The sequence below is a fragment of the Leptodactylus fuscus genome, chromosome 2 (assembly GCF_031893055.1).
Source record: "Leptodactylus fuscus isolate aLepFus1 chromosome 2, aLepFus1.hap2, whole genome shotgun sequence".
NCBI classification, from domain to species: Eukaryota; Metazoa; Chordata; class Amphibia; order Anura; family Leptodactylidae; genus Leptodactylus; species Leptodactylus fuscus.
In genome coordinates, this window is record NC_134266.1 from 212,328,730 (window position 1) to 212,343,438 (window position 14,709).

Here is a 14,709-nt window from a genome sequence, read left to right on the forward strand (position 1 = left end):
GCACATAATGCTGTGTGTGGGCCGCTGTGGAGCGCATAATGCTGTGTGTAGGGCCGCTGTGGAGCGCATAATGCTGTGTGTAGGGCCGCTGTGGAGCGCATAATGATGTGTGTGGGGGGGCTGCTGTGGTGCACATAATGCTGTGTGTGGGGCTGCTGTGGCGCACATAATGCTATGTGTGGGCCGCTGTGGAGCGCATAATGCTGTGTGTAGGGCCGCTGTGCAGCGCATAATGATGTGTGTGGGGGGGCTGCTGTGGCGCACATAATGCTGTGTGTGGGGCTGCTGTGGGGCACATAATGCTGTGTGTGGGGTCGCTGTGGAACGCATAATGCTGTGTGTGGGGCTGCTGTGGCGCACATAATGCTGTGTGTGGGGCCGCTGTGGAGCGCATAATGCTGTGTGTAGGGCCGCTGTGGAGCGCATAATGATGTGTGTGGGGGGGCTGCTGTGGAGCACATGATGCTGTGTGTGGGCCGCTGTGGAACGCATAATGCTGTGTGTAGGGCTGCTGTGGAGCACATAATGAAGTGTGTGGGGGGGCTGCTGTGGCGCACATAATGCTGTGTGTGGGCCGCTGTGGAGCGCATAATGCTGTGTGTAGGGCCGCTGTGGAGCGCATAATGATGTGTGGGGGGGGGGGGCTGCTGTGGCGCACATAATGCTGTGTGTGGGGCTGCTGTGGGGCATATAATGCTTTGTGTGGGGCCGCTGTGGAACGCATAATGCTGTGTGTGGGGCTGTTGTGGAGCATATAATGCTGTGTGTGGGGCTGCTGTGGAGCACATAATGCTGTGTGTGGGCCGCTGTGGAACGCATAATGCTGTGTGTGGGGCCGCTGTGGAGCGCATAATGCTGTGTGTAGGGCCGCTGTGGAGCGCATAATGATGTGTGTGGGGGGGCTGCTGTGGTGCACATAATGCTGTGTGTGGCGCTGCTGTGGCGCACATAATGCTGTGTGTGGGCCGCTGTGGAGCGCATAATGCTGTGTGTAGGGCCGTTGTGCAGCGCATAATGATGTGTGTGGGGGGGCTGCTGTGGCGCACATAATGCTGTGTGTGGGGCTGCTGTGGGGCACATAATGCTGTGTGTGGGGTCGCTGTGGAACGCATAATGCTGTGTGTGGGGCTGCTGTGGTGCACATAATGCTGTGTGTGGGGCCGCTGTGGAGCGCATAATGCTGTGTGTAGGGCCGCTGTGGAGCTCATAATGATGTGTGTGGGGGGGCTGCTGTGGAGCACATAATGCTGTGTGTGGGCCGCTGTGGAACGCATAATGCTGTGTGTAGGGCCGCTGTGGAGCACATAATGAAGTGTGTGGGGGGGCTGCTGTGGCGCACATAATGCTGTGTGTGGGCCGCTGTGGAGCACATAATGCTGTGTGTAGGGCCGCTGTGGAGCGCATAATAATGTGTGTGGGGGGGCTGCTGTGGCGCACACAATGCTGTGTGTGGGGCTGCTGTGGGGCATATAATGCTTTGTGTGGGGCCGCTGTGGAACGCATAATGATGTGTATGGGGCTGCTGTGGAACGCATAATGATGTGTGTGGGGCTGTTGTGGAGCATATAATGCTGTGTGTGGGGCTGCTGTGGAGCACATAATGCTGTGTGTGGGCCGCTGTGGAACGCATAATGCTGTGTGTAGGGCCGCTGTGCAGCGCATAATGATGTGTGTGGGGGGGCTGCTGTGGCGCACATAATGCTGTGTGTGGGGCTGCTGTGGGGCACATAATGCTGTGTGTGGGGTCGCTGTGGAACGCATAATGCTGTGTGTGGGGCTGCTGTGGCGCACATAATGCTGTGTGTGGGGCCGCTGTGGAACGCATAATGCTGTGTGTAGGGCCGCTGTGGAGCGCATAATGATGTGTGTGGGGGGCTGCTGTGGAGCACATGATGCTGTGTGTGGGCCGCTGTGGAACGCATAATGCTGTGTGTAGGGCTGCTGTGGAGCACATAATGAAGTGTGTGGGGGGGCTGCTGTGGCGCACATAATGCTGTGTGTGGGCCGCTGTGGAGCGCATAATGCTGTGTGTAGGGCCGCTGTGGAGCGCATAATGATGTGTGTGGGGGGCTGCTGTGGCGCACATAATGCTGTGTGTGGGGCTGCTGTGGGGCATATAATGCTTTGTGTGGGGCCGCTGTGGAACGCATAATGATGTGTATGGGGCTGCTGTGGAACGCATAATGCTGTGTGTGGGGCTGTTGTGGAGCATATAATGCTGTGTGTGGGGCTGCTGTGGAGCACATAATGCTGTGTGTGGGCCGCTGTGGAACGCATAATGCTGTGTGTGGGCCGCGCATAATGAAGTGTGTGGGGGGCTGCTGTGGCGCACATAATGCTGTGTGTGGGCCACTGTGGAGCGCATAATGCTGTGTGTGGGGCCGCTGTGGAACGCATAATGATGTGTGTGGGGCTGCTGTGGCGCACATAATGCTGTGTGTGGGGCCGCTGTGGAACGCATAATGCTGTGTGTGGGGCTGCTGTGGAGCACATAATGCTGTGTGTGGGCCGCTGTGGAATGCATAATGCTGTGTGTAAGGCCGCTGTGGAGCGCATAATGAAGTGTGTGGGGGGGCTGCTGTGGCGCACATAATGCTGAGTGGGGCTGCTGTGGGGCACATAATGCTGTGTGTGGGGTCGCTGTGGAGCGCATAATGATGTGTGTGGGGGGGCTGCTGTGGAGCACATAATGCTGTGTGTGGGCCGCTGTAGAACGCATAATGCTGTGTTTAGGGCCGCTGTGGAGCGCATAATGATGTGTGTGGGGGGGCTGCTGTGGCGCATATAATGCTGTGTGTGGGCCGCTGTGGAGCGCGTAATGCTGTGTGTAGGGCTGCTGTGGCGCACATAATGCTGTGTGTGGGGCTGCTGTGGGGCATATAATGCTTTGTGTGGGGCCGCTGTGGAACGCATAATGCTGTGTGTGGGGCTGCTGTGGAGCATATAATGCTGTGTGTGGGCTGCTGTGGAGCACATAATGCTGTGTGTGGGCCGCTGTGGAACGCATAATGCTGTGTGTAGGGCCGCGCATAATGAAGTGTGGGGGGGGGCTGCTGTGGCGCACATAATGCTGTGTGTGGGTCGCTGTGGAGCGCATAATGCTGTGTGTAGGGCCGCTGTGGAGCGCATAATGATGTGTGTGGGGGGGCTGCTGTGGGGCATATAATGCTGTGTGTGGGGCCGCTGTGGAACGCATAATGATGTGTGTGGGGCTGCTGTGGCGCACATAATGCTGTGTGTGGGGCCGCTGTGGAACGCATAATGATGTGTGTGGGGGGGCTGCTGTGGTGCACATAATGCTGTGTGTGGCGCTGCTGTGGCGCACATAATGCTGTGTGTGGGCCACTGTGGAGCGCATAATGCTGTGTGTAGGGCCGTTGTGCAGCGCATAATGATGTGTGTGGGGGGGCTGCTGTGGCGCACATAATGCTGTGTGTGGGGCTGCTGTGGGGCACATAATGCTGTGTGTGGGGTCGCTGTGGAACGCATAATGCTGTGTGTGGGGCTGCTGTGGCGCACATAATGCTGTGTGTGGGGCCGCTGTGGAGCTCATAATGATGTGTGTGGGGGGGCTGCTGTGGAGCACATAATGCTGTATGTGGGCCGCTGTGGAACGCATAATGCTGTGTGTAGGGCCGCTGTGGAGCACATAATGAAGTGTGTGGGGGGGCTGCTGTGGCGCAAATAATGCTGTGTGTGGGCCGCTGTGGAGCACATAATGCTGTGTGTAGGGCCGCTGTGGAGCGCATAATAATGTGTGTGGGGGGGCTGCTGTGGCGCACATAATGCTGTGTGTGGGGCTGCTGTGGGGCATATAATGCTTTGTGTGGGGCCGCTGTGGAACGCATAATGATGTGTATGGGGCTGCTGTGGAACGCATAATGCTGTGTGTGGGGCTGTTGTGGAGCATATAATGCTGTGTGTAGGGCTGCTGTGGAGCACATAATGCTGTGTGTGGGCCGCTGTGGAACGCATAATGCTGTGTGTGGGCCGCGCATAATGAAGTGTGTGGGGGGCTGCTGTGGCGCACATAATGCTGTGTGTGGGCCGCTGTGGCGCACATAATGCTGTGTGTGGGGCCGCTGTGGAACGCATAATGCTGTGTGTGGGGCTGCTGTGGAGATCATAATGCTGTGTGTGGGCCGCTGTGGAATGCATAATGGTGTGTGTAGGGCCGCTGTGGAGCGCATAATGAAGTGTGTGTGGGGGATGCTGTGGCTCACATAATGCTGTGTGGGGCTGCTGTGGGGCACATAATGCTGTGTGTGGGGTCGCTGTGGAACGTATAATGGTGTGTGTGGGGCTGCTGTGGCTCACATAATGCTGTGTGTGGGGCCGCTGTGGAGCGCATAATGCTGTGTGTAGGGCCGCTGTGGAGCGCATAATGTGTGTGGGGGGGGCTGCTGTGGAGCACATAATGCTGTGTGTGGGCCGCTGTAGAACGCATAATGCTGTGTGTAGGGCCGCTGTGGAGCGCATAATGAAGTGTGTGGGGGGGCTGCTGTGGCGCACATAATGCTGTGTGTGGGCCGCTGTGGAGCGCATAATGCTGTGTGTAGGGCCTCTGTGGAGCGCATAATGATGTGTGTTTGGGGGCTGCTGTGGCGCACATAATGCTGTGTGTGGGGCTGCTGTGGGGCATATAATGCTGTGTGTGGGGCCGCTGTGGAACGCATAATGATGTGTATGGGGCTGCTGTGGAACGCATAATGCTGTGTGTGGGCTGCTGTGGAGCACATAATGCTGTGTGTGGGCCGCTGTGGAACGCATAATGCTGTGTGTAGGGCCGCGCATAATGAAGTGTGTGGGGGGCTGCTGTGGCGCACATAATGCTGTGTGTGGGCCGCTGTGGAGCGCATAATGCTGTGTGTAGGGCTGCTGTGGAGCGCATAATGCTGTGTGTAGGGCCGCTGTGGAGCGCATAATGATGTGTGTGGGGGGGCTGCTGTGGTGCACATAATGCTGTGTGTGGGGCTGCTGTGGCGCACATAATGCTATGTGTGGGCCGCTGTGGAGCGCATAATGCTGTGTGTAGGGCCGCTGTGCAGCGCATAATGATGTGTGTGGGGGGGCTGCTGTGGCGCACATAATGCTGTGTGTGGGGCTGCTGTGGGGCACATAATGCTGTGTGTGGGGTCGCTGTGGAACGCATAATGCTGTGTGTGGGGCTGCTGTGGCACACATAATGCTGTGTGTGGGGCCGCTGTGGAGCGCATAATGCTGTGTGTAGGGCCGCTGTGGAGCGCATAATGATGTGTGTGGGGGGGCTGCTGTGGAGCACATGATGCTGTGTGTGGGCCGCTGTGGAACGCATAATGCTGTGTGTAGGGCTGCTGTGGAGCACATAATGAAGTGTGTGGGGGGGCTGCTGTGGCGCACATAATGCTGTGTGTGGGCCGCTGTGGAGCGCATAATGCTTTGTGTAGGGCCGCTGTGGAGCGCATAATGATGTGTGGGGGGGGGGGCTGCTGTGGCGCACATAATGCTGTGTGTGGGGCTGCTGTGGGGCATATAATGCTTTGTGTGGGGCCGCTGTGGAACGCATAATGATGTGTATGGGGCTGCTGTGGAACGCATAGTGCTGTGTGTGGGGCTGTTGTGGAGCATATAATGCTGTGTGTGGGGCTGCTGTGGAGCACATAATGCTGTGTGTGGGCCGCTGTGGAACGCATAATGCTGTGTGTGGGGCCGCTGTGGAGCGCATAATGCTGTGTGTAGGGCCGCTGTGGAGCGCATAATGATGTGTGTGGGGGGGCTGCTGTGGTGCACATAATGCTGTGTGTGGCGCTGCTGTGGCGCACATAATGCTGTGTGTGGGCCGCTGTGGAGCGCATAATGCTGTGTGTAGGGCCGTTGTGCAGCGCATAATGATGTGTGTGGGGGGGCTGCTGTGGCGCACATAATGCTGTGTGTGGGGCTGCTGTGGGGCACATAATGCTGTGTGTGGGGTCGCTGTGGAACGCATAATGCTGTGTGTGGGGCTGCTGTGGCGTACATAATGCTGTGTGTGGGGCTGCTGTGGAGCGCATAATGCTGTGTGTAGGGCCGCTGTGGAGCTCATAATGATGTGTGTGGGGGGGCTGCTGTGGAGCACATAATGCTGTGTGTGGGCCGCTGTGGAACGCATAATGCTGTGTGTAGGGCCGCTGTGGAGCACATAATGAAGTGTGTGGGGGGGCTGCTGTGGCGCACATAATGCTGTGTGTGGGCCGCTGTGGAGCACATAATGCTGTGTGTAGGGCCGCTGTGGAGCGCATAATAATGTGTGTGGGGGGGCTGCTGTGGCGCACACAATGCTGTGTGTGGGGCTGCTGTGGGGCATATAATGCTTTGTGTGGGGCCGCTGTGGAACGCATAATGATGTGTATGGGGCTGCTGTGGAACGCATAATGCTGTGTGTGGGGCTGTTGTGGAGCATATAATGCTGTGTGTGGGGCTGCTGTGGAGCACATAATGCTGTGTGTGGGCCGCTGTGGAACGCATAATGCTGTGTGTGGGTCGCGCATAATGAAGTGTGTGGGGGGCTGCTGTGGCGCACATAATGCTGTGTGTGGGCCGCTGTGGAGCGCATAATGCTGTGTGTGGGGCCGCTGTGGAACGCATAATGATGTGTGTGGGGCTGCTGTGGCGCACATAATGCTGTGTGTGGGGCCGCTGTGGAACGCATAATGCTGTGTGTGGGGCTGCTGTGGAGATCATAATGCTGTGTGTGGGCCGCTGTGGAATTCATAATGGTGTGTGTAGGGCCGCTGTGGAGCGCATAATGAAGTGTGTGTGGGGGCTGCTGTGGCGCACATAATGCTGTGTGTGGGGCTGCTGTGGGGCACATAATGCTGTGTGTGGGGTCGCTGTGGAACGTATAATGGTGTGTGTGGGGCTGCTGTGGCGCACATAATGCTGTGTGTGGGGCCGCTGTGGAGCGCATAATGCTGTGTGTAGGGCCGCTGTGGAGCGCATAATGTGTGTGGGGGGGCTGCTGTGGAGCACATAATGCTGTGTGTGGGCCGCTGTAGAACGCATGATGCTGTGTGTAGGGCCGCTGTGGAGCGCATAATGAAGTGTGTGGGGGGGCTGCTGTGGCGCACATAATGCTGTGTGTGGGCCGCTGTGGAGCGCATAATGCTGTGTGTAGGGCCTCTGTGGAGCGCATAATGATGTGTGTTTGGGGGCTGCTGTGGCGCACATAATGCTGTGTGTGGGGCTGCTGTGGGGCATATAATGCTGTGTGTGGGGCCGCTGTGGAACGCATAATGATGTGTATGTGGCTGTTGTGGAACGCATAATGCTGTGTGTGGGCTGCTGTGGAGCACATAATGCTGTGTGTGGGCCGCTGTGGAACGCATAATGCTGTGTGTAGGGCCGCGCATAATGAAGTGTGTGGGGGGCTGCTGTGGCGCACATAATGCTGTGTGTGGGCCGCTGTGGAGCGCATAATGCTGTGTGTAGGGCCGCTGTGGAGCGCATAATGCTGTGTGTAGGGCCGCTGTGGAGCGCATAATGATGTGTGTGGGGGGGCTGCTGTGGTGCACATAATGCTGTGTGTGGGGCTGCTGTGGCGCACATAATGCTATGTGTGGGCCGCTGTGGAGCGCATAATGCTGTGTGTAGGGCCGCTGTGCAGCGCATAATGATGTGTGTGGGGGGGCTGCTGTGGCGCACATAATGCTGTGTGTGGGGCTGCTGTGGGGCACATAATGCTGTGTGTGGGGTCGCTGTGGAACGCATAATGCTGTGTGTGGGGCTGCTGTGGCGCACATAATGCTGTGTGTGGGGCCGCTGTGGAGCGCATAATGCTGTGTGTAGGGCCGCTGTGGAGCGCATAATGATGTGTGTGGGGGGGCTGCTGTGGAGCACATGATGCTGTGTGTGGGCCGCTGTGGAACGCATAATGCTGTGTGTAGGGCTGCTGTGGAGCACATAATGAAGTGTGTGGGGGGGCTGCTGTGGCGCACATAATGCTGTGTGTGGGCCGCTGTGGAGCGCATAATGCTGTGTGTAGGGCCGCTGTGGAGCGCATAATGATGTGTGGGGGGGGCTGCTGTGGCGCACATAATGCTGTGTGTGGGGCTGCTGTGGGGCATATAATGCTTTGTGTGGGGCCGCTGTGGAACGCATAATGATGTGTATGGGGCTGTTGTGGAACGCATAATGCTGTGTGTGGGGCTGTTGTGGAGCATATAATGCTGTGTGTGGGGCTGCTGTGGAGCACATAATGCTGTGTGTGGGCCGCTGTGGAACGCATAATGCTGTGTGTGGGCCGCGCATAATGAAGTGTGTGGGGGGCTGCTGTGGCGCACATAATGCTGTGTGTGGGCCACTGTGGAGCGCATAATGCTGTGTGTGGGGCCGCTGTGGAACGCATAATGATGTGTGTGGGGCTGCTGTGGCGCACATAATGCTGTGTGTGGGGCCGCTGTGGAACGCATAATGCTGTGTGTGGGGCTGCTGTGGAGCACATAATGCTGTGTGTGGGCCGCTGTGGAATGCATAATGCTGTGTGTAAGGCCGCTGTGGAGCGCATAATGAAGTGTGTGGGGGGGCTGCTGTGGCGCACAAAATGCTGAGTGGGGCTGCTGTGGGGCACATAATGCTTTGTGTGGGGTCGCTGTGGAACGTATAATGCTGTGTGTGGGGCTGCTGTGGCGCACATAATGCTGTGTGTGGGGCCGCTGTGGAGCACATAATGCTGTGTGTAGGGCCGCTGTGGAGCGCATAATGATGTGTGTGGGGGGGCTGCTGTGGAGCACATAATGCTGTGTGTGGGCCGCTGTAGAACGCATAATGCTGTGTGTAGGGCCGCTGCGGAGAGCATAATGAAGTGTGTGGGGGGGCTGCTGTGGCGCATATAATGCTGTGTGTGGGCCGCTGTGGAGCGCATAATGCTGTGTGTAGGGCTGCTGTGGCGCACATAATGCTGTGTGTGGGGCTGCTGTGGGGCATATAATGCTTTGTGTGGGGCCGCTGTGGAACGCATAATGATGTGTATGGGGCTGCTGTGGAACGCATAATGCTGTGTGTGGGGTTGCTGTGGAGCATATAATGCTGTGTGTGGGCTGCTGTGGAGCACATAATGCTGTGTGTGGGCCACTGTGGAACGCATAATGCTGTGTGTAGGGCCGCGCATAATGAAGTGTGGGGGGGGGCTGCTGTGGCGCACATAATGCTGTGTGTGGGCCGCTGTGGAGCGCATAATGCTGTGTGTAGGGCCGCTGTGGAGCGCATAATGATGTGTGTGGGGGGGCTGCTGTGGGGCATATAATGCTGTGTGTGGGGCCGCTGTGGAACGCATAATGATGTGTGTGGGGCTGCTGTGGCGCACATAATGCTGTGTGTGGGGCCGCTGTGGAACGCATAATGCTGTGTGTGGGGCTTCTGTGGAGCGCATAATGAAGTGTGTGGGGGGGCTGCTGTGGCGCACATAATGCTGTGTGTGGGGCTGCTGTGGGGCACATAATGCTGTGTGTGGGTCGCTGTGGAACACATAATGCTGTGTGTGGGGCTGCTGTGGTGCACATAATTCTGTGTTTGGGGTCGCTGTGGAACGCATAATGCTGTGTGTGGGGCTGCTGTGGAGCACATAATGCTGTGTGTGGGCCGCTGTGGAATGCATAATGCTGTGTGTAAGGCCGCTGTGGAGCGCATAATGAAGTGTGTGGGGGGGCTGCTGTGGCGCACATAATGCTGTGTGTGGGCTGCTGTGGAGCGCATAATGCTGTGTGTAGGGCTGCTGTGGAGCGCATAATGCTGTGTGTAGGGCCGCTGTGCAGCGCATAATGATGTGTGTGGGGGGGCTGCTGTGGCGCACATAATGCTGTGTGTGGGGTCGCTGTGGAACGCATAATGCTGTGTGTGGGGCTGCTGTGGCGCACATAATGCTGTGTGTGGGGCCGCTGTGGAGCGCATAATGCTGTGTGTGGGCCGCTGTGGAGCGCATAATGATGTGTGTAGGGCCGCTGTGGAGCGCATAATGCTGTGTGTAGGGCCGCTGTGCAGCGCATAATGATGTGTGTGGGGGGGCTGCTGTGGCGCACATAATGCTGTGTGTGGGGTCGCTGTGGAACGCATAATGCTGTGTGTGGGGCTGCTGTGGCGCACATAATGCTGTGTTTGGGGCCGCTGTGGAGCGCATAATGCTGTGTGTGGGCCGCTGTGGAGCGCATAATGATGTGTGTGGGGCTGCTGTGGCGCACATAATGCTGTGTGTGGGGCTGCTGTGGGGCATATAATGCTTTGTGTGGGGCCGCTGTGGAACGCATAATGATGTATATGGGGCTGCTGTGGAACGCATAATGCTGTGTGTGGGGCTGCTGTGGAGCATATAATGCTGTGTGTGGGGCTGCTGTAGAGCACATAATGCTGTGTGTGGGCCGCTGTGGAACGCATAATGCTGTGTGTGGGCCGCGCATAATGAAGTGTGTGGGGGACTGCTGTGGCGCACATAATGCTGTGTGTGGGCCGCTGTGGAGCGCATAATGCTGTGTGTAGGGCCGCTGTGGAGCGCATAATGATGTGTGGGGGGGCTCCTGTGGGGCATATAATGCTGTGTGTGGGGTCGCTGTGGAACGCATAATGCTGTGTGTGGGGCCGCTGTGGAACGCATAATGCTGTGTGTGGGGCTGCTGTGGAGCACATAATGCTGTGTGTGGGCCGCTGTGGAATGCATAATGCTGTGTGTAAGGCCGCTGTGGAGCGCATAATGAAGTGTGTGGGGGGGCTGCTGTGGCGCACATAATGCTGTGTGTGGGGCTGCTGTGGCGCACATAATGCTGTGTGTGGGGCCGCTGTGGAGCGCATAATGCTGTGTGTAGGGCCGCTGTGGAGCGCATAATGATGTGGGGGGGGCTGCTGTGGAGCACATAATGCTGTGTGTGGGCCGCTGTAGAACGCATAATGCTGTGTGTAGGGCCGCTGTGGAGCGCATAATGAAGTGTGTGGTGGGGCTGCTGTGGAGCACATAATGCTGTGTGTGGGCCGCTGTGGAGCGCATAATGCTGTGTGTAGGGCCGCTGTGAAGCGCATAATGATGTGTGTTTGGGGGCTGCTGTGGCGCACATAATGCTGTGTGTGGGGCTGCTGTGGGGCATATAATGCTTTGTGTGGGGCCGCTGTGGAACGCATAATGATGTGCATGGGGCTGCTGTGGAACGCATAATGCTGTGTGTGGGGCTGCTGTGGAGCATATAATGCTGTGTGTGGGCTGCTGTGGAGCACATAATGCTGTGTGTGGGCTGCTGTGGAACGCATAATGCTGTGTGTAGGGCCGCGCATAATGAAGTGTGTGGGGGGCTGCTGTGGAGCACATAATGCTGTGTGTGGGCCGCTGTGGAGCGCATAATGCTGTGTGTAGGGCCGCTGTGGAGCGCATAATGAAGTGTGTGGGGGGGCTGCTGTGGGGCATATAATGCTGTGTGTGGGGCTGCTGTGGAACGCATAATGATGTGTGTGGGGCTGCTGTGGCGCATATAATGCTGTGTGTGGGCCGCTGTGGAATGCATAATGCTGTGTGTAAGGCCGCTGTGGAGCGCATAATGAAGTGTGTGGGGGGGCTGCTGTGGCGCACATAATTCTGTGTGTGGGGCTGCTGTGGGGCACATAATGCTGTGTGTGGGGTCGCTGTGGAACGCATAATGCTGTGTGTGGGGCTGCTGTGGCGCACATAATGCTGTGTTTGAGGCCGCTGTGGAACGCATAATGCTGTGTGTGGGGCTGCTGTGGAGCACATAATGCTGTGTGTGGGCCGCTGTGGAGCGCATAATGCTGTGTGTAGGGCCGCTGTGGAGTGCATAATGATGTGTGTGGGGGGGGGGGCTGCTGTGGCGCACATAATGCTGTGTGTGGGGCTGCTGTGGCGCACATAATGCTGTGTGGGGCTGCTGTGGAGCACATAATGCTGTGTGGGCGCCACTGTGGAGCACATAATACTGACCCATTTTTGTTTACATGCCAGCACTGCGCAGCTCACTCACTGTATTTTTGATAACCGCAGTTGTGGGCATTATAGCTGTACCCCTTTCAAGTATCAGAGTTATCGCTACAGCCCCCTTAACTGTCACTATCAAGAATTCTCTCTAGGGAGGGGGCCGGACAAACGTTTGCACCCAGGCCTAGAAGACTTTATTTACAACACTGCTCTTCACTAAAGAAGAAAGGGCTTCTTAACCAGATTTTTGGGGGCTAATAGTTCAGTTCTGCATTTTACCACACACCTGCAGTCATACCACATGTGAACAGAGCCTCAGTGTAGAAAGAAGAATCACCTACCTGGACATACTGTCCTCTTCAAGCTATAAAGCTCAAATGATCCAAAATGGTGCCAGTGTACACATATTACATTACATTACATATTCTATACCAATTGTGATGTCATGTGGAATCTGTGATGTCATGTGGAATCTATGATGTCATGTGGAATCTATGATGTCAGGTGCCTTGTGATGTAACCATAACTGCCACTGTTCTTTAATGTATGAAGTTTGCCACATGAAGGATGAGTTGTATTGATAAAGTGGAAGGGAGAGGGTTCATTATAGTCTGTGACTCTTTTATAACCCTTCTGTCCTTTGTTTAGTGTTTATTATATTAGGCTGCATTCACACTACAGTTGTGTCAATAGCTTTGATCTGTTACAGGATCAGAACAACGGATGCCAGAAGGATGTATACACTGTGTATATTACTATCATTTGGCATAACTATTGCAGTAAATTTCACTAATTCTCATCCAGTCCTGGTTGATACAGTTTGTCTTCATGTATCTATAGTGTGGGTGAATTTTCTGTTACACATTAAACCCTATGGAGCAGATTTATTATATGGTCTAAAACCAAAAATGTCTTAGTTGCTCATAGCAACCAATCACAGTGCAGCTTTCATTTTGTATTCTGCTTCTGACAAAAGAAAGAGACACTGTGATTGGTTGCTTTGCCAACTAAGACAGTTTTGCTTTTAGACCATTTTAATAAATCTATCCCTGTATGTAAAATAGTCCATAAATCATATATACAGGTTCCAAAATGAAAGCTGAGCTAGGGGAACAAAGACTGATTTTCTTTCTTAGGCCAGGACAACATTGTGCGACAAGTCCTACAACCAAAAGTATTTGTCTGACTTTTATGAGCGCTGGATCATAGAACTATTTGTTCTGCAAACACCTCCCTGGTGTCTATAGCAGGTGTTTTTGGTTCTTTGCCTGATAATAAACTTGTAGGCTGGGGCTACAGCGTGACACTTGTCCTGTGACAAAAATTCCTCTGTATCTCTATGATGTTGCACTGCAACATGCAACTGCGATGTTTCATGCAATTTTTTTTACCATACATGTCTATGCAGAGCCAGCTCCAGTCTATGCGGGCCCTTGGACGACAAAGCCTCATTTGGCCCCCTTTGTGGTGTAACTCACACAACACTGATAAACATTCATAGACATACAGTCATGGCAACCCATCGGCACTCTGGGTACTCTGTTTAGCCTCCTAGTTATCATGTATGATTTTGTGGCATTTAGGCTAGGGCTCCACGTTGCAGAAAAGGCAGTATTTTGGCCGTGGAGGAAGCAACCGCAAAGGAACTGCAAAGTGGATGGGATTCTGGTTAATCACAGTCATACATTGCATAAAATGTATAAACGCCGAGCCGGATTAGGGAAGACGTTCTTGACTGTAGTGAAAGCTGGGTGTAGTAGTGCTGTCAGCGCCGCACCTCCCATGAGGTGACCTGAAGCGAGCGCTTCAGGCGGCGCTATGCCAGGGCCTCAGGGAGGGCGGCATTTTTGCTAACCTAAGCCAGTCCAGGACAAGCTGTCCTGGACTGGCTTAGCACCGAGCGGTGGTTTGGGGAGGCCACTGGAGCAGCGCTGCTCCAGCAGCCTCCCCTCACGCTCAGGCAGAGCGCAGGCAGTCTCCGGGCCTGCTCTCTGCCGGCGAACAGTGCTAAGCCCCGCCCCCTTCGAGTCGTCACGCCCCCTCCGCTAAGCCACGCCCCGATCCGCCCCCTCCCCGGCAGGGGGGGGGGGGCGGCTTTCTGTAGTTCGCCTCGGGCGGCGAAAGGGGCTGGTTCACCTCTGAGTGCTGTAGTGGGTTATCCCCCTCCCTCTGCTGTCACTGAGTCTTAGGACGTTGCTGGGGACGTTTCTGTTTTCATCTCGCTGGGCTATACTCTGCGCTGTGCTATTGGCCCCTCCCCCCTCTAGCTGTAGAGAAATGGCTTCATCTGCTATTTAGATATCGCTTGTTTTATCCGCCCCTCTCCCTCTTACCAGCACCTCAGCTGTGAGTTTTGCCCTCCCCTCCCTTTTGTTTACCTGCTGGTACTTGTGTTTCTTTTGTATGTTTGGTTTTGTTTCTAATGTTTTTAACTTTTTGTAGTTCTACTGTGTGTGTATTAAGTCACAGCTGGCGCACAGAAATGGTTGTATGGAAGGGTCCATTCACACAGAATTTTTTGGCCAAAATTTTTGGCCAGGAAAAAATCCGCTGCAGATAATGTTTTTTTTTTCCTCCAGCACAGTGTATGGACCTTGAAAAAACGCTAGCGGTTTTTCCTCATGCTTTTTGCAGATTCCGCGCCTAAATCCGCAACGTGGATTTTCCGCCTCCCATTGACCGCACTGGTTTTTGCAGGTGAAATCTGCCTGAAGGAAACTTTTTTTTCCGCTAGAGGAAAAAAAAAAGCTAGCGGAACCCATAGAACTCTATGAGGAGGTGTTTTTTCC